Here is an 18,468-nt window from a genome sequence, read left to right on the forward strand (position 1 = left end):
CGAGATTGCTGTGGATTGCTGTGGGATTGCTGTGGGATTGCTGCGGGATTGCTGCAGGATTGCTGCAGATTGCTGTGGATTGCTGTGGGATTGCTGCGGGATTACTGAGGGATTACTGCGGGATTGCTGCAGGATTGCTGCAGATTGCTGTGGATTGCTGTGGGATTGCTGCGGGATTACTGAGGGATTACTGCGGGATTGCTGCAGGATTGCTGCGGGATTGCTGCAGGATTGCTGCGGGATTGCTGCGGGATTACTGCGGGATTACTGCGGGATTGCTGCAGGATTGCTGCGGGATTGCTGTGGGATGATCGCTGTGGGATTGCTGCGGGATCGCCGCAGGATTGCTGCGGATCGCTGCAGGATTACTGAGGGATTACTGTGGGATCGCTGCAGGATTTCTGCAGATTACTGCAGGATTACTGCGGGATCGCTGCAGGATTGCTGCAGATTGCTGTGGATTGCCGCCGACCAGGGCGCTGTGCCGGGCTGCAAGGGGTTGCAGCTCCCCCCACGTGTCAGACACAAGTGTCTCAGGCTGAGCCTTTATGATAAATTAGGGAATGTGGTCAGCCAGAAACAGCCAGAGCGCTGTTTTATTAATCTGCGGGTGGATAACAATAAAAATGATGAAAGATCTAATCAGCTACATTATTACCTGGAGGTTGGTGGGGCCAGGAGAGAAGAGGGTTGTGTGGGTGATGTTGGTGCTGGGGAGAGTTCAAAGACAGGGAGAGGCAAGAGCATTGTCTTCAAGCACTGCCAGACAGTAAAATTGAGGGGTGAAAGCCTTGCTGGAAATGATACCTTTCAAATTTTAGCCTTCAGACCCCTTTCTCCTTTGCCATTTTACAGCTTTTTAAATCTGGGCTATTTTTTGTTGGCCTTCAGTGCCTGATGCTCCCTGCCTCAGTTACACCTTCCTCCAGTTCCCTTGGCAAGGCCATGCCAGGACACCAAGGCATTCCTGTGTGCCAGAAGGTGGGGAGATGCCCCTTTCTGTAGTGCATTCTGGTGTGCCTTTAATTTGTCTGCAATACTTAGGAGACTCTGGTGATATAAATTAGAGGGTTCCCCCTTAAGGCCCCTTTGTCATTCATTATTACCTGGACGGGTCTTGTACAGGGTGAGTGGGATGCTTATGGTGGTGGATAAAGCCTTTTGTGTATTCTCTGTGTCCCTTTTTCTCTTTGTTTTGGTGTAGTAAGGTAAACATAGTACAGGGGAATCTGGTCTGAGTACCTGGATATGGAAGAACTGGAAGGCTCCACGTCTCCATTAAAGCTTTGATTTGGCAGCATCACAAAGTATTGCAGTCAACACATCTGTATGAAAATGCATTATGGGCAGATAAAGAGCCTCTGTTCTTCTCTCTCTGTCATATTTTGTGTATTATTTGCTTACAATTCATGTCTGTCTCATAGTCTCTGTGGTAAAAGCATATTGAGGAAAGTCATCTCCTTTCCCAGCAATTTTCTCAGCTTCTCTTGATCATTAACATGCTGGAAACCACTTGAAAGAAACACTGCAATTTTTTAAGGGATTTTATTCATTTATTCATCAAGGTTAAGGACCCTGAAAAACTGCTGTCTACATCTTTTAGCACTTACTTCTTTCAAATCTCATATACATTATAGTCCTCAATCTGGAGTTCTCTTTTGCTATGGGGTTTTCTCTGCTCGTATCTTCTGTTGCAGCCTGAATATACAATAAACCCCTTTAAAATTAGTTATACTGCTACAGTTGTCAGGAGAACTCAAGTAATCTGATGAATTTAGTAAGAATTCCAGGCTGTGAAACAGACACAATGAAATTCTCTCCTTCAGCCTTCTTGCCTCATTATTAAACCTTCAGTTTATAGTGTGCAGACAGTCGTGCACTATAATTGAGGTTGAATTGCCATTCTCATTATAAATCCCCTTTTCTCGCGTGCACATAACTTCAAGCAACACATGGGCTGAAACTGTGTGCTCTCACTTTCAGCCCACAGTAGAATATTTAACTCTGTGATCTATGGGCTTTAGCTCTGCTGCCATGGTCTGCTGCCCCATATATTTCACCATAACAAGAGCTTCTCTTGAGGTTAAAATACAAAAGTTGAACATTAGCAGGTGTGCCTGGCTTAGGCATCAGATTTGTAACTGTATTTTAGGTAGCTGATGCCCTGGTGGGGGCAGTGGCATTTGCTGGCCAGCCATCTGAGAGAGTGTTTTTTTGCCCTATCTGACAGTTTCTGTAAGAATTGTCTCTCTGAAGCCTTGAAAAGCAGCTGTTCCTCCCCACTGGCTGGACAGGAATTTAAGTGTTTCCTTCATTCACTGCCTAGAACTTAGATACAGGTGAGACCCAGCAAAACCATCCCCCTGCTTCCTTCTGTGAGGGTGAGGTCTGCAAGCCTGCTCTGAACCTCAGTAGGGAATCCAAAACTGTTGACTGGATCCATTGGACTCTGAACATTTCTGTTGAGCCCCAATGCCAGGAGCAAGGAGCTCCTTTCCTCCTTGCATGCTTACGTGTTCTGACTCCCCTCTGCTTTTGTGCTGGCACGTGGAGGGAAGCACTTGGATGCAGTTTCACACACCTTGGTATCAAATCCTGTGAGAAAGGGCCAGTTCAGGCAGGCAGTTCAGTGCTGCATCTCAGTCTGCAGCCAAGAAGAGCAGAAAGGAGCAGACTCGTGGCTGCAGCACTCAAGGAGGAAGCGAAGGTTTGGGGTCTGGACCTCGGTGCTGGTCTTTGTCACAGGTTTTGTGCATGCAATCTGATGATGCAGTCAGGTCTGATGACTAGAGCTCTGCTGACCCAAACAGTGATGATCTCAGACTCAGATGTTGGTATTGGCAGCTAGATGGGACCATTTCCACTATAGCAACGACTGAAGTGATGCCTGCAATGAAATAAAACAGAATATCTACAGACAGACCAAGCTGCAGTGTCCTGGGTGCTCCATGTCTTGTCCACTCTCCACAGGCAGAGGGACAGTTCCCCTGCCCAGCTTCAGCACAGGGACTTCTCCAAAGGTGCTTCATGGAGAAGGCTCAAGAGCTGAGCTTTGCCAGAAACTCTTGCTCAGAGTGGGTGGAGAAGAATGAACTGTGAAGGATAAGCACACACTACTATTTACCAAAAAAACCTGAGCCAAAAGGATTTATGTCAAGAGTTGGTTGTTTGGTTGCTGTTGGTTTGTTTGGTTTTTTTCTCGTATTTATAATGGGGGGAAGGAGGTGGAGGAAAGACTCTTGCTCGAAAAGGAATTTGTCACTTTGGGAAGTATGAGGCAGAGAAATAAAATGAGATCTTACAGCCAGGGGAGCCATGGACCAAGACCAGTCCTGTCTGAAGACAGCTGCCATAGGGGAGTGGTTCTGACCCCTCTGTCACAGAGGCCGTGGCTGTTCACTGAATCCCTCCCTCTGCCCTCCTGCCATGGTCCAACACCTGCTCAGGGAGCAGACAGAAGCAGTGAGGGAAGCTGCTCCCATTTATCCCCACAGTTCATTACCAGCCCTTCGTTCCTGCAGCAGAGGGGGGAACCTCTGCCTGTCTCTGGAAGTCTGGAATCTCATCAATTTTCCTTGGTCTGTGCTCCAGACTGCCCTCCATCCCCTGCTGCTGTCTGAGGGTGCCCATGGCAGGGGCTGAGGATGCAGATGCACCTGGGACACCATGGCAGTGTCTGCAGGGCTCATCTGGCAGTGCCTGAATCCCTCTTCTCCCCCAGGCAGATGGCTCAGCTTTCTCACACCTCTCCCCCACTTTCTTTGCTCTCCAAGCGCTACTTGTGGGAGTTGAAAGTGAAGTGACAGAGCCCAAGGGAAAGGGGAAAATACAGTCTGTGTCTCTGAAAATGTAAAAGGGACCCTTCTGTGTATTTTGTTTCACTCCTGATGCTCATCCCTGTCCCCAGCTGAACTGCTGTGACCAACTGCACTGAGAATTTTGCTCCAAAAGTGCAGTGGAGATGAGAAAAAAGCTAAGAGGGGTGGGATGGGGAGGGAAGTGACTCCTATGCGGCTGGCACATGGTGAATTTTCTTCGACATAAACTTTATCTTGGGTGACAAGGCTTAACATCTTCCTTAGTGCTGCTCCCTGCATTTCAGGTCCACTCATCGTGGGCTGCCCTCTCTGGAGGCTGGAAGTTCCCCTTGCTGTACATATTTTGTGACAGTGTCAGGCATCCTGACATTTAGGCAAAGCACTTTCTAGCACTGCTTCCCTCCTTCCCAGTGGCAGGAGGGGCTGGGCAGGAGCTCTCCAGGCTGCCCTGTATCACTGGGCTTAACAGCTCCTTTCAAATCCTTTTCCTAAGAAGTACTTCTGGTGATCACTGCCCACATGTGCCTGGGCTGGATGGGGTTTTAAGAAGTAGGTAGTGTGGAATAAGATAGCTCTGAGCTTTGCTGACAGAGCTATCCCTAGGAACCCTGTGAAGGTTTTCTGCAGCCACCAGAGCTGTTCTGAATTTTTAATGAATTTGAAAACCATGCCCCAAGCTCGGTCTGTCCAGAGACAGTGTGTAACAAAGAATCACCTCCAGTGAACACCAGCCCAGAAAAAGAATATAGGGTGTTTTGAGTCAATTTAAGTTTGTCTCTGCTCAAACACTGCTGCTAAGAAAATGCTGCTGCTCTCCAGTTTTGACCATCTGATGAAACCTTAATGCAAGACAGCAAAGGGCACACATTTTAGGCTGAGTGGTTGGCTGGATTAGTGTATAAGTTTGTAGGTGTGGGGTATAAGAAATAGATGAAGATATGTGTCAACATAAAAATTTCTATGGGATTCTGCTCGCCCATCTCCACCTCATTACTATGCTCAGCCTTCCTCTGATGAACTAGCCAACCTCTGGTGAACTGTGGTAGCAAGCAGGAGGGCAGAATATTGGGTGTGTTGCCTGTCAGGCACTGTCACTGGGCTGACCTGGATAGTTGTCAGGTATTGGTTTTGTTTTGTTGTTGTTCCTCAGCTTGATTTTAAGCTTTGTGGGTAACACCACTTTGTCTATGTTCCTGCAGTGAAGGCTTTTCAGCACACAGAGTGTGACAAGTCAGATTATGACCACTGGAGAAGGACAAATCTCTCCTACTGAAATATTTTTCACAAAGGTCTGTTCTGACTCCTTCTCTATTTTTCATTTCCTTTGTAATCACTAGTAAGAAAAAGCACTTAATTTTGAGCTTGCTGGACTTAAAGGACTTCATTATTGGTTGTACATGTCAAGGTCCATGTGAATTGCTGCAGTACCTGACAAAAAGTTTGTGTAAGCAATTCTTCCATCCTCCCATCTTGTGCCATTGGTTCCTTTCCTTCACCATGTGCCATTTCCCATGAAATACTGAAATATCTTGCTAGCTAGAAACTCTTCTGTCAAGTTTTGCTGCTTTTGATTGGACAGTTTTCTGTTCTGTTTCTGTTTTTATTAAAAGTTTATATATTTTCAATATTTTAACCCCATCTGGGCTGAAAAATGTATATTTTGCTGGCTGGAATTTAATTTCCCCCCCCCCCCCCCCACTGCGGTCTGCTATAGAGATGTGTGGAAGATTTGGCTCCTTCCTTCTTTCCCAGCAAAGTTCAAGTAGGTCAAATGCTACCACCAATGTTCTAACTACATCTTTACTCCTTCAAATCCCCACCAGCCTCCTAGACTTGACTTTACAAGTCCTTTCATGTCACTTCAGACTGTGGTAGGAGGAAGTGAAAATTACGGGCCACAGGCAGGGTTCCAAAAAGTGCTCTCTCTCTCTCTCAGAAAGGGGCTGGCATCTTTCCACGGGCCTTCATTGTATTTTATAGCCATACTACAGTATTTAACAGCATAATTTAGTAAGTGTCGGTACTCTGTCGTGGAGTGTGGAGAAACTGTCTTATTCAACCCCTGGCGACGTGTGCTGGCTCAAATAATGCACTGTGAGGTAAAGCTAATGCTTTCTGGAAATGGAATTGGAGTCAGAAATGCCCTTTTTGGCCATCAGCATAAATACTGTTGTCATCCTGATCAGCAAGCAGAATTCAAAGCCTTTTGCCCTTAAAAGGTGACTCTCTCTCATGTTTTAATTAATCCCCTACCAACATATGAAATAACTAAAGAAAATCAAAGTCCTTGCCATGGATTAAAAGTATATCCTAAAAGTATCTGAAGACCTACTGCAATACAAAATCTTACTGGAACTGTTTCTCACCCTTGCCTATGGTGCCTTTTCATTCCTTGTGTGCTCTTAATGCTTGGGGGAAGATAGGTCTGGCTGGGATCCTAGACTGCCATCTGATTTAGGGATGGGAAAACAATGACTCTTCTGGGCTGTCACAGAGACCATTTCATGTTTACCTCGGCTGTGCAGCTGCCATCTGTGTCTCACTTTGATTATCAGGGAGGTCGGCTGTCAAATGGAGTAGGAGGAGGCAAGAGCTGCATAAGAAGCTGGTCAGATATCATCTCCTGAAGAGATTTTATTATGTTCTTTAGACCAGAAAGCTGCAATAGTCCATCATCATTTCTCTTTACCTTACCAGACTCTGTACTTGGATTAAAAAACCCAACAACCCAAACATCAAATCCATGTAAAAATCATTCATCACACTTCCAGTCACAGTGTCAGGCCTTTCCTGCAGAACTGATGCTTTTTGGTTTATGCTGTTTGATTTCTGACTTGTAGCCAGGTTTAAGTTGAAGTTTCCTGGCCTGTCAGCCAGGGATCAGTGGGAGTTCCCTTAGCTTGGAGCTGAGGATTGTGCCTGGATTGTGCCTGGATTGTGTGTGAGTAGCTCACAGATGGTACAGGTGGACCAGGCCTAGTGAGGACAGCCAGTGATGGATTTCTATTCTATTCTATTCTATTCTATTCTATTCTATTCTATTCTATTCTATTCTATTCTATTCTATTCTATTCTATTCTATTCTATTCTATTCTATTCTATTCTATTCTATTCTATTCTATTCTATTCTATTCTATTCTTATATTACCCAGGTACACCTGGGAAACCACCTGTTCTCCACTGGGTGGAACTGGAGCTGCTCTGTGGGGCAGAGCAGCTCCTCATATGATGTGCTCTGGGGTCCTGATCCCTCTGCATACCCCAACATTTCTCTGGGTGACAGCTTTTGTGCTTACCAGTCATTCCACCCACACTGGTTTTCCTTGAAGAGAAACCCAGTCCAGAAAGGAGATGCAGCAAACCCTGGTCCATCTACCAGGCTGGGCAGTGGTGGGGAGAGGGGCTGCACTGGCGGGCAGTCCCACAGCACAGGTATGATTGTGGTCATACAAATTTACCTGTGTAACCTTTTAATAGCTTTATTTCATGGGAATAACAAGGGACATACCCAGAAAGCCCAATGTGATTTCAGTAGCAAGCTGGATGAGAAAACCACAGAGGTCCTTCCCATCAGCACTGCCATGATTTGGGGACCAGATCTGCTCTTGTGGGGAGGTTCAGAGGGTTGGTGTCTGTTGTGGTAACATACTCACACATCTGTGCACACCTACAACCACCACAGAGTCATAAAACATCCCATGTTGGAAGAGACCTAGAAAGTTCATGTGGGACAGATTTTCATGGGAAAGGGATCTTAGATGAGATTATCTAGCACCCAACAGAATACAACAGCATGTTGAAAACCCCCAGTAATGGAGACTCTGCCACATTCCTGGGGAGGTTGTTCCAGTGATTGATAGTTTTCACTGTCTAATAACTGTCTTTCCTATGTTGAGAACAAACTTCTCCTGGTGCAACTTGTACTTGTTTAGTACAAAGAAAACTTTGTCTTCTCCTGAGGCTCCTCGTGAAGAGTGTCTGTCCTCTCTGTAGCCACTTTAAATTAATAGTATAATTCTTCTCTAGACTTCACCTGAAATTGTCAAAGCAGGCAGGGTTGTATTGTAACAAGAATGAGTTAGCTGGGCAATGGACTCTATTTTTAGAAGTGTTCTTTGTAAATCTCAAAACCAGTATGAGGCAAAGGCATATGCCATTTCACAAATGGGTAAAGTGAAGTGATGCAGCCCAGAAACGGTGCTGAGCAGCACGGCCACAGGCTAAGCACTGGTCCATAACCTCCTCTCAAGATGGCATGTGGCTTGGTAACTGTCCAGCTTCACCATCTGCAGAGACTGAAACTCAATTGCTGTTAACGAGAATGAAATTATGGCGATATTAGCATAATTAAAATGAGAAGAATCCTAGTTCGGGGATGATTGATACCCCTGGAAAGCTTTGGATGGAGGCAGAAAAGGCAGGTCCAAGACTGTTGGCTCAGATGTTATTTACCTGCATGATTTCTCCAGGTATGGGGGAGAAACGTCCTCAACAAAAAAGGCAGAAAAAAAAAAGAGAAAAGCTTAATGTGGCTAGTGACTGGTATTAAATAAATGATGCATGTTGGCAGAGCGATAGATGAGAATAGCGGAAAACACATTGTGAAAGGAACCAGAAGAATTGCTGTCATAAATCTCCCCAAACTATTCCAGCCTCAAAGAGGCTTGAAACTAAGCAGGTTACTAGGAGCATAAGGAAAGAGGCTTTAGAAGAAACCCATGGCCCTGTGGGTTCATTGACACAAGTTTTGCCTGTGTGTCCACACTCTTGGAAGAAGAGAAATGCATGGCCAGGGAAAGGAAAGGTTTGTGGAAGTGTGACATTGCCCCTTGGGTTGTTTGTCTCTTGGGTTTTATTTTTTATTTGAGGCAGGTTAAAAGAGCTCCAGGTGTTCTCTCTAGAAAGAAAGAGATTAGAAGGCAACATTAATCAAGTTTACAACATATTCAAACAAGTAGATAAAGAGGAAAGAAAAAAATACCCTGAAAAGCTTTTGTAATGAATGCATATTTTAGCTGCAGAATTCACAGGGGTCGACATGTATATATGCAAAACTAGGGTTAGAAGACAAAGTGGGATTATTTTCAAAGCTCATAAATAATTTAACTGTTGGAAGAAAAATGCAGAGGTTTCTGTTGATCTTATTGCCAAAGAAATGACTTTAGGCCTGATAAGGCAGAGGGCTAAAGGTGTTTTCACACAGAAGAATGACAGAGCATAGCTGTTTGTCTATTACAGCTTGTCACACCAATCGTGGATTTTATTGGGTAAAAGATGGGCATGTTGGGACAGGATATTCTGGCTCCTTTGACACACTAAAATTGCAGTTTCTTGTTGACTTTTGTAAGGTGCTCACTGAAAACAGTTGTAAATGTTCCTATTAACTTATTTTGCTGCAGAAAGAGGCCCTTGCTGAATGCTTTTCACAACCCCAGTTGGAAAGATGTGGGAGGAGCTTTGTAAGAGACCAACTACTGGAAGAATTTGTGCAGCAGTGTGCCTTCTTCATTGGTAATTGCAGTCACCATGAAAATGGTGCCACTTCATAGTGACCAGGGCAGGTCATACAAGATCCTTGTGATCTGTTTAGCATGTGCAGTGCTGCTTGGCCCCCTCAGATCCACTCAGTCTCCACAGTCACATTGCTCAGTTTAGTCATGCAGTGCAATGGCTGAAGATCTCAAAGTCTCTGTTCCATGCCATTTCTGTCCTTGCCATGTGATGCTGACTGACCAATAACTGTGCCTCTGGCTCGAATTCCAGTTTTGCCCCTCTTCTACATTTGCCTTTGAATTTATATTTCCAGAGAGTGGGAGACACCCCTTGCATGCTGCTTTGCTGTGAACCTGTGGCCTCTTGGCCTTAACACACCTCAAGCCTGGAAGCTGCTGCTGCTCAGGGTGGAGGTGCACAGAAACACCAGCCCTTCTCTCCTGCAGTTCCCAATGTATGCCCTCTCTGAGGCTATTTCAAACTCTGAGTATAAACCACAGCTAATCTCTTTCCCTTCCACTTCACTTGGCTTCTCTCAGCCACCACCTCCCCGATGAGATGTGCTGGTTTCCATCTGCACGGAAGATGTTTCCTAATTTAGCCAGGTGTAATGCTTGGCCATGACCAACCTGTGGGACAGGTGAGGCAGCTCTGCAGGCTCTGGAGGAGCAGCCACTGAGAAATGACATCTCATGCTTTTTCTGGCTCCCCAGCTGAAAGGGCAACAAAAAAGCACCAGAGGGGCTCATGAGCAGTGATAGGGACCCCTCTGATCCAGCACCACCAAAGACTTCACATGATCTGGGTAGAGGCAAACCCTTGTCCAGTCAGGCCAAGTCTGTCCTCTCACCCCAGCTGCAGACCTTCACCTGCTGTTTGTGGTTTGGGAGGAAGTGCTCCTTTAAATCTGATGCATGAAAACCTGTCCTAAAATTTGGCATTTGGTTGTATCCATCCCTCCATGGAAGGAAAAATTCCCCAGTCTCCAGTTAAACTGGATTTGAACTCTAAGTCTTTCAGGCAAATGTGTTGCCTTATGTGGATTCCTTACTTCTGGAGAAAATAAAACCCCTTGAATGTCCATGTCCAGTATTTCACTCAAACTCAGCCCCCTCCCAGCACTGCAAAAGCTTGGTAATCAAGGAGAGAAAATATTTACTTAGTAAAGCTTTAAGGTCAGGCTTTTGGGCTGGAAACTGAAAGGTGTAAATAAGCTAGTTGCAGGACAAGGCACGCTTACACTACAGAGTTTAACCTGCAGAGCCAGGTAGCTCTCTTGCTCTTTATCCGGGCTTGGCTGGGGTTGTGCTGTACAACCAGAACAGAGCAGCATTTTTGACTGAGTGGGATGCTTAGGCTGGGCAGAGGAGCCTGATGACTGTTCCCACACGTAGGGTCAGTGCTCTCCTCAGTCTTGTGTGTCTCAGTCTAAATCTCATGTTTCATCTCTCATCCTACACCTGGCTGCTTGCTGCTGATCAGCTACCAGAGTTGTGCACAAGAACTCAGACCCTTTTTGGCATTTGGGCTCTGGAACACAGAGTGCTTGGGATAGCTGTCCTTTGGAGTTAGGAGAGTTGGGTCTAGAAGGGAAAGCGTCTCATATCAATCTCCTGAGGGTTGCCAGCCCTCAAAACAAACCAGCCTGCACCCCAGAGCAGCCCAGGTCTGCTGCACTTGTGTGAAATGTGGTGCAAAGTGTAGTTTGGTGGTTATTGTGAGAAATCTGTGGGGTGCTGCATGCTGGGGTTGCTACAGGAAGCAGCAATAACGGAACAGACTGAGTGGAGGGAGTTAAAACAAGGATAAGTTGGGCTGACACTTTTCATCGGTGCTTGTGTGCCATTGTAACAGTGGCTGGGGTCTTCTATTGGCTTGGTTTAAAAAAGACATTGCTAATGTCTAACGCTTGATGACAGATGGTTCACCAGTGCTGCTAGGCCCATTGTCTCACTTAATAGCTCTTTGTTCTAGCTGAAAGAAGGTAATCTTTTCTTGTAGGAGTTGGTAGGAGGATCTGTGTACAATATGCATTCTGACAACCGTTCCAGTTTTGGAGCCTGTTCTGCAGCTCGCTGAAGCGGAATCATCTCTCACCCTCTGTAGGAGGGACTCACAAAGGAGGATCACAGTCATGATGCCTAATTTGTGGGTGTTTGGCTATCTGGTAGGACTCACCACACTGAATTAGGCAATTGCATTCTCTGTGCTGTGTATGGAAGAAAATAAAATATGTGATCCAGTCTGCCTCAAAGGGTCAGGAGAAATTTAGGGCCTCTCTCTCTCTGGGAGGGAGAGGCACCCATTTTTGGGATGGCAGGCTGTGGTTCCCCACTGGGGAGAGTTAACCTACCCACTCACCAGCTGACTGCAAACCTGCATGTTTGTATCTCTTCTTTATGAGCACTGAAAGCAATAGCTGCAGCCCAGCAATGATTACACCCCAAGGAAATGCCACGAGGAGCAGACTAAGGAGTACCAAGGTGAGAGCTGGTCTCCTGTACAATGTATATCATATTCAGGAGTGGTGTTAGGAGCCTGGGTCTCCTATGAGAGGTTTTAGAGCCAGTCACTTCCTGACTCCATTTCTATTTCCACCTAAACAAGACGAGGCAGATCAGTGAGTGTTTGTGAACACCTCCCTGGACTGAACCTACCATGTCATAATCAGGGCCATCTTCTGTGTCACAGGAGTCTCAGGGGGCAAACATCATCTGGATGGGGAAGAATCTGAACCTGCTCTTCTTGTGTCTCATGTGAATGCACTGCACCCTGTGGGGCTGCTGCTTGCAGGAGGAGGGCATGTGCTTACCTACACCTGTGCAAGGAAACACCTTCCCACATCTTGTTTGCTGGAGGTGGTCCATGCCAAGTTCAGAACTTACCAGGCTGAGACCCAGAATTCAGGATAGCTCATGGATGCCATGGTGAGAGGATGTTTGCTTCGAGGGTGTTTCTTCCCACCAGCATTTGTTTTGTGTTTACCTGTGCTGAATTTACAGAGGTTCCTCCTCAGAGGCACTGTGGGGAAGGTTTCAGGTTGTCTGGGCATTAGCAGAAGCTTGCACAATGGTGAGGGCAAGTGTGCAGAGGGATGAGGTTCTGAGCAACTCACTGCTCACTGCAGGGGGGTTTGACCTTTAAAGGTTCCTCCCAACTCAATTCCATCATTCTATGAGACACCAGAGTGACCTCATACCCTTAATAGATGAAACACAAGGGCTGATTTGGAACCTTCTGGGTGTTTTTTGGGAATGTGTTGGCTCTAATATGAGTGTTTACTGTAGTGAGAGAGAAGCTGTGGTATTGAAACCTGTCTTAAGAACTGATTTCTTCAATGAGTAGACAGCAATGCTATCCAAAAAGACATTTTCAGGCTCATCAGCTGGCTGCATTGAGTTTGCAGCCTGTTCCCATTTCACTGGCTCTGGAGTGGCAGGACAAGTCAGGCCATTCCAAATGAGCTTTGCTAAGGATATCAGCAGCTTCCTTCTCCAAGTGGTGCAGAGCACAATCTTGCACAGTGTTGCACTGAAGCACCTGGTGATGAGTTTCCCCATCCCCTTGTGATGTGTGAGTTTTTTCTGGGATCACAAACACCTTGCATGGTTCTAGGCCTATGGAACAGTTGCTGCCCCCAGATCATATTTGGGACTGGGAGAAGTGTGCTGTTGGAAACTGAAATATTGGAAGTGGAAAAGTCCTGACCTTGCTTTGCAAGGACATTTTCAGACGTTATTTTAGTATTTGTTGTACAAAGGGAAAACAGGCAGAACTCTGCAGTCTGTTTCAAAGTCTATATGATTCTTTAATAAAATAGTTTTCTAGTGGACATGTGCCTAGAGTGGGAACAGGATGGAGGTGGGAAGAGGAATTGTTTCACCTTGTGTGTGCAAAGAGAGAGTGGAAGAGTGCCTATGTCAACAAGTACTGATATGGAAAAATGACTCCACAAGGGTATGAACTGCTTTCTTAGGAATATGAAAATGTGATTATTTTCACATTGTATTGTGAGGTGGGACTTCCTGGGACTCCCCAAAGAATGACAGCAAACCATATACTTGTACCAAAGATTGCCTTGGTGTACCTTCATGGTATGGGATTGAACTTTAGTATAATCACAGTGGTACCAAGGAGCACATTAGGGAAAGACTAATGTTTGACCTTGAAAAAACCCTTTAGTTTCATGTAATGTGACCTAGGGCCTACAAACTAGACAGAGGAGCCAGTATCAAGCTTGCAGTGGCTTTTGAACCCCTGTAATACAGTGTTTTGTGTGCTGGTGTACTCAGACATGCAGTTATAGGCTTTAAGGTAGACCTACTCTCTCTCTTCATTTTCACTTCAGATTTGGATGTTTCTTTGGATAATTGCCTGCCCCAACAACACAGCCTCATCCTGAAACAGGCTTGTGCTGCAATTTGTTTTCCTTTACAGCACCCACAGTGTAAATGGATGAACTTCTGGAGAGAAGCACAGAGTCTCTCTGAGACAAGCACTTAAATCAGGGCTGGTATGTCTGTACAGCCCAGAAAAGTGTGTTTTAACAGCTGTAAGACTATGTCTGCATTTGTGCTTCAGCCCATTCTCTTCTAGTCTGTGTCTCTACCACAGCCAGAGAGCTGAGTATGGCAAGTACCCATCACTTGGTTTAGGCAGCAGTGTGGTGACAGCAGTGCTTTATTTCCCAGCACACCAGCGTAAATGAACCTCCAGCAGGCTGACAGCCTTGTGGTGCTTCCCTGTTCACTGGGGGCTGAACTTGGAGGTCTGACCACTTTTTGCGCTTGCAGTGTAATGCATGGGCATGTCCCAGGAGAAAGGTCAGGACCAGGGATGGTCTCTCTTGTGTCACTGGTTGTCCTTGCTGGTCCTCACATCCAGTTTCCCCAGTCCAGTAACCCCAAAGGTGTCTCGGTGGAGTGAAACATTTGTGGGGTGTTGACCTAAGTCATAGAGTCATCTTTAATAGTGTTTTTTAGTCTCTCCTTGGGAGCTGGTTGCCCTTCAACACTGAATATTTTAGCTGCTGTGTGTTGCAGGGCACCTGAAACAAGATGAAATCTTGTCTCACAATCATCAGTCAACAGCCCCCAGCTGTATCTCATTGGCCAGAAGTGTTCCCAGCTGGATGCCCCGGGGGTGCAGCCCATCCTGCTTGGATGACATGGATGTGTCCTTGCAGATCCATCAGGATGTGACTCACACTGCAGAGACACAGCATCTACCTCAAGCAGGGCAGGGAAGAGCTCTGGGGACAGTGAAGGTCACAGGGGAGGCTATGGAAGGTAGCCTGAGAAGTGGAGAGACAATCAGGCAGCACCTTTTAGTTCTCTTTTTGCTATGCCAGTTTGGGAAATTGAGTCTTCCCTGTTTGTTGTGAGGTTTTCTTCCTTCAAATAGTGATTTTCATCAGCCCTCCCCCACGCTCTATTCTCAACCTGGCCCAGGTAAGAGGCTGTGCTTTTGTTTGTTCATCCCTGCAGTTCAGGACAGGATGCTGAGTGATGTCTAGAATAGAAACCTCTTCTTACTGGAAATCTATTCCTCATTTTCTCTCTCAGCGACATCTGAGGCCAGTTCCCACATTTCTAGCCTACTCTGTCCTCTGCACACCATCTTCTCTGCTGAAAAGCAGGAGTGGGTTTGGTGTATGTGCTCTTCTGTATTTGCCTTTACCTTTGGGAGGAAAGTAAATACTGACTGTGTTCCCTCCTTGTATTCATCATCTTATTTATATTTCATTTATTTCTACTGCCCTGAACAGACTTAAGTAATTGATAGTATTAATAATAGGGTTTCTACTAATAGAACTACTTCCAATGGAGTTCAAATTATGGACAAGCATATTACTCTCATTTAGAGGTGGATTTAGCCTGTGCAACTTGTCCAAATGCAGATGTGGCTGCAAGAATCAGGGAGAAAATACAAAGTCTCCTGATCTCAGCCCCAACCTCAGCTCAGCTGATGTGGTACAGTCATTTCAGCAGAAAGCAAAACAACCATTGAAAAGACAAGATGTGAGGGATGCTGAGGAAGAAATTGAGCCTCATCTCTGGAGACTGCTGAATTTCAGAGAGTTTTCCCAAAGCAGCAAAAGGAGAAACGTCCCAAGCTTTGGCCTCTATACTTATCAGCATGAAAAAACCATGAGCGTGAAATCAAACAACAGGCTTCAAATGGGAGCTACAATGACACTAATTTGTATGTACCATTATTTGATCTTCTAACCTACTAGGTTTAAGGTAAACCACACTGGAATATCAAGCAGACATTAAATGAAACAGTGTCATTAATTCAATCCAATGAGATACGTTTTATATAACAAAGGGATTTGTTCTGATACTCAAACAATGTATATTAATGAAAGAGTCGAAATAGATTCATTTTGTTCTCAAAGCAAACACATTAAGAAAAGCCATCAAGAAGTAAAGAACACGGCTTTTTTTTTTTTTTTTTTTTTTTTAAACTGTGCTTTATTTAGGGCTAAGCTGGAAAGCGTCATTCAATAATTACAGAAGATTACAAGGAGTTTTAGGGAATTGAGAGTGAAAGAGCAGTTGTATGGAACTGCAGCTGCGTTACACATCTGTACTTCCTAGCTGTGGGCTCAGTTTGCTTCAGTCCTTACTCTGGCAAAATGCTCGTTATATCCCCATGAGAGTTTTGGAAGAGTAAGGACTGCACGGTCAGGCCCAGTATGTAATCAAAATTAACATTAAAAAAAAGAAAAAAAAAGAAAAAAAAACAATAAGGAAAACAACAAAGAAAGAAAGTTCGAGATCGAGATAAAAAATACTGAGAAAAACAAACAAGAGCATAAACCAAAAACAAGAGTATAACCAAACAATAATCAGAAACAATTATCACACTGCTCAATCGATGCAAACAAGTGTGAGAATTATGTAAATCAAGTTTTAAGACTGTGAAAATAAATTATAATAAATATGATATACTTTAAAATATATGTGTTCTTAAATAATTCATTGTTTTTTCTGAGTCAGATTTTTTAAAGCAATGTCTTATTTTTAACTGCTCTAAAGTCATTTACCAAAGATAAATATCGTGCTTTCATTAAATAGTTTTCCTTGTTTTTTCTCTATCATTACAATTAAAAGTCCTACAAAATATGCAAATTTATTTACAGAAAACAGAGCCAGCATCTTTTTTTTTTTTTAAACATCCCCCTGTTTTTCAAAATTCCTTGTAAACAGTTTCAGAAATTCTTCAAAGAGATTGTTTCTTTAGTTTACTTTTTATGGTTTTTTTTTTTTTAGTTTTTTAAAGTTTTTTTAGTTTTTTTTTTCTTTTTTCTTTTTTAAGATTAAGGTACTAGGCTAATCCCTTGCCCTGAAGGTTTCTAGAGCAAATATGGAAGCTACTGAAGCATAGGATGATGGGAATTTTGCGGACAGCAGATCATGAAGACATGAAGCGTTTAGCTGTGTTTTGTTGTTCAAGTTAGAACGAACGTTTGATAAAAAGACAGCTGTTTTTTTTTTTTTTTTTTTTTTCTTTTTTCCCATTTGCATTGTCTACAGAATTGAGTCTTGTCTTGTTTATTTTTTAATAGCTGGAATGCTTGCAGTTAAAAAAGCTGCCAAAATAGCCATTTTTCTCCTTTTTCTCCTCGATAAATAACAGCATCCAACAGCAATTGGCAGAGAGTAGGAATTTATGCTCAATCTAAACTCTACAAAAATTACAGTTCTACAACATCTTTGTTTTTAGCATTAACGCTAACTTCTATGTAGTATTATTTTTTTTTGCTTTTTTTTGTTTTTTTTTTATTTTTATGTTGTCTAATTTTTTCTATTATATAGGTATTTTAAACTTTCTTTTTTTTAAACTCTGTACAACTATTAGGATTTTAAATGGGGAGAGTTAGAAGCATTTACAAACCTTTTTGTTTTCCATTTAATATCAACCATCTTTCCTTTTTCTTTTCTATGCCTTTTTATGTACTTAATTATGTATTTATTTATTTACTTTTTTTTGCTTTTCATAGATATCCATCTTACCTGCCTTTAACAACGCAATCCTTGCGTATTATACAGAAAACCATATGAAAGCTTCATAGACTCTAATTAATGTATAACCAAAGAACCTCCCAAAGTATCAAAGAGCTATTATCTTGCTGTTTTAAAAGCATTTAAGCATTTGTAATTTTTTTTGTGTTTTTTTTTTTTTGGTGTTTTTGTGGTTTTTTTGTTTTTTTTTTTTTAAGTTTTTTTTTTTTTTAAGGTTTTACATATTTCATATAATCGCTCTCAAAAACTGTTTTAGGAACAGCTCAGAGAAAAGGAAAGAACTTCCATATTTTACATACAGCTACAAGTCTGCGGTAAAAAGTTTTGTCCTTTGGTCCCTATATAGCTAAGGAATGACAGATAAAGATGCTCAGTGACTGTTACCATGGGTCTCGCATGGTAACCGCATCCTTGGTGGCAAACAGGCACTCCTTTGCCAGAATCCAGGTTTGCATCTCCTGTTTGAAGAAAAGCCGCTGTGGTGATATCAGTGTCTCTTCAGAAATCCCGGTTTCATCTTCCTCCTGCTCTGATTTTACTTTATGTGTTTGTTTGTTTTCAAGCGCATGTCCTTCGAAGTCAGCAGATGTGATACTTTTCTTGAAGAAATGTTACAGTCTAAACAATCAAAGAGAGAATAGGTCTGAAGTCTTCAGCTTGACTGATATTTGCTGATATGTCAAAGGTGTAATCCAACAGTTCACTTTTTTTTTTAATATATATATACTTTTTTTTTTTTTCTAAATGTGGCCCATTCAGCTGCTGCCCTAAAAAATGAAGAAGATCATTGCAAATTAAATCAAAAAGGGGAGGGGGAAGTAGGGAAGGTGTGGGGGGAATATTTGAGACAGGAGGGGGAAAAAAAAAGAACCTAAAAATAAAAATGAAATTAAATAATTAAAATTAAAATCAAGCCTGTTCTTTTGGGCCCAATCCTGGTCCCGTTGAAAGTAATGGATGTTTTCTTCTCCCTTCAATTGGGACAGGATGGGGCTTCTGCTTTGGTGTTTTGCTTTTGAAGGCCTTGGCTCTGATTCTGCTCCCACTTAACATCAACAGAAGGATTCCCCTTGACTTCAGTGGGAACTGGATCAAACCCAAAGCAAGCAAGGTAGTCACGATCATGA

General features: G+C 43.6%; 1 protein-coding gene across 22 annotated transcripts in view; it reads right to left on the minus strand.

Moving 5' to 3' along the window:
* Window positions 1-1,539: 1,539 nt before the first annotated feature.
* The window catches only part of CELF4 (CUGBP Elav-like family member 4), a 709,135-nt gene continuing 692,206 nt past the window's right edge, over window positions 1,540-18,468 (minus strand). For 14 of the 22 annotated variants that reach the window (XR_008842577.1, XR_008842576.1, XR_008842579.1 and 11 more), the window contains one exon: window positions 15,792-18,108. The gene's annotated coding sequence lies outside the window, so the exon portion shown is untranslated. Of the gene's footprint in view, window positions 2,888-15,791; window positions 18,109-18,468 lie in introns of those variants that run through there. The other 8 variants (XM_056514188.1, XM_056514179.1, XM_056514183.1 and 5 more) reach the window with 2 other exon arrangements.

The sequence above is a fragment of the Oenanthe melanoleuca genome, chromosome Z (assembly GCF_029582105.1).
Source record: "Oenanthe melanoleuca isolate GR-GAL-2019-014 chromosome Z, OMel1.0, whole genome shotgun sequence".
In the NCBI taxonomy this organism is placed as follows: Eukaryota; Metazoa; Chordata; class Aves; order Passeriformes; family Muscicapidae; genus Oenanthe; species Oenanthe melanoleuca.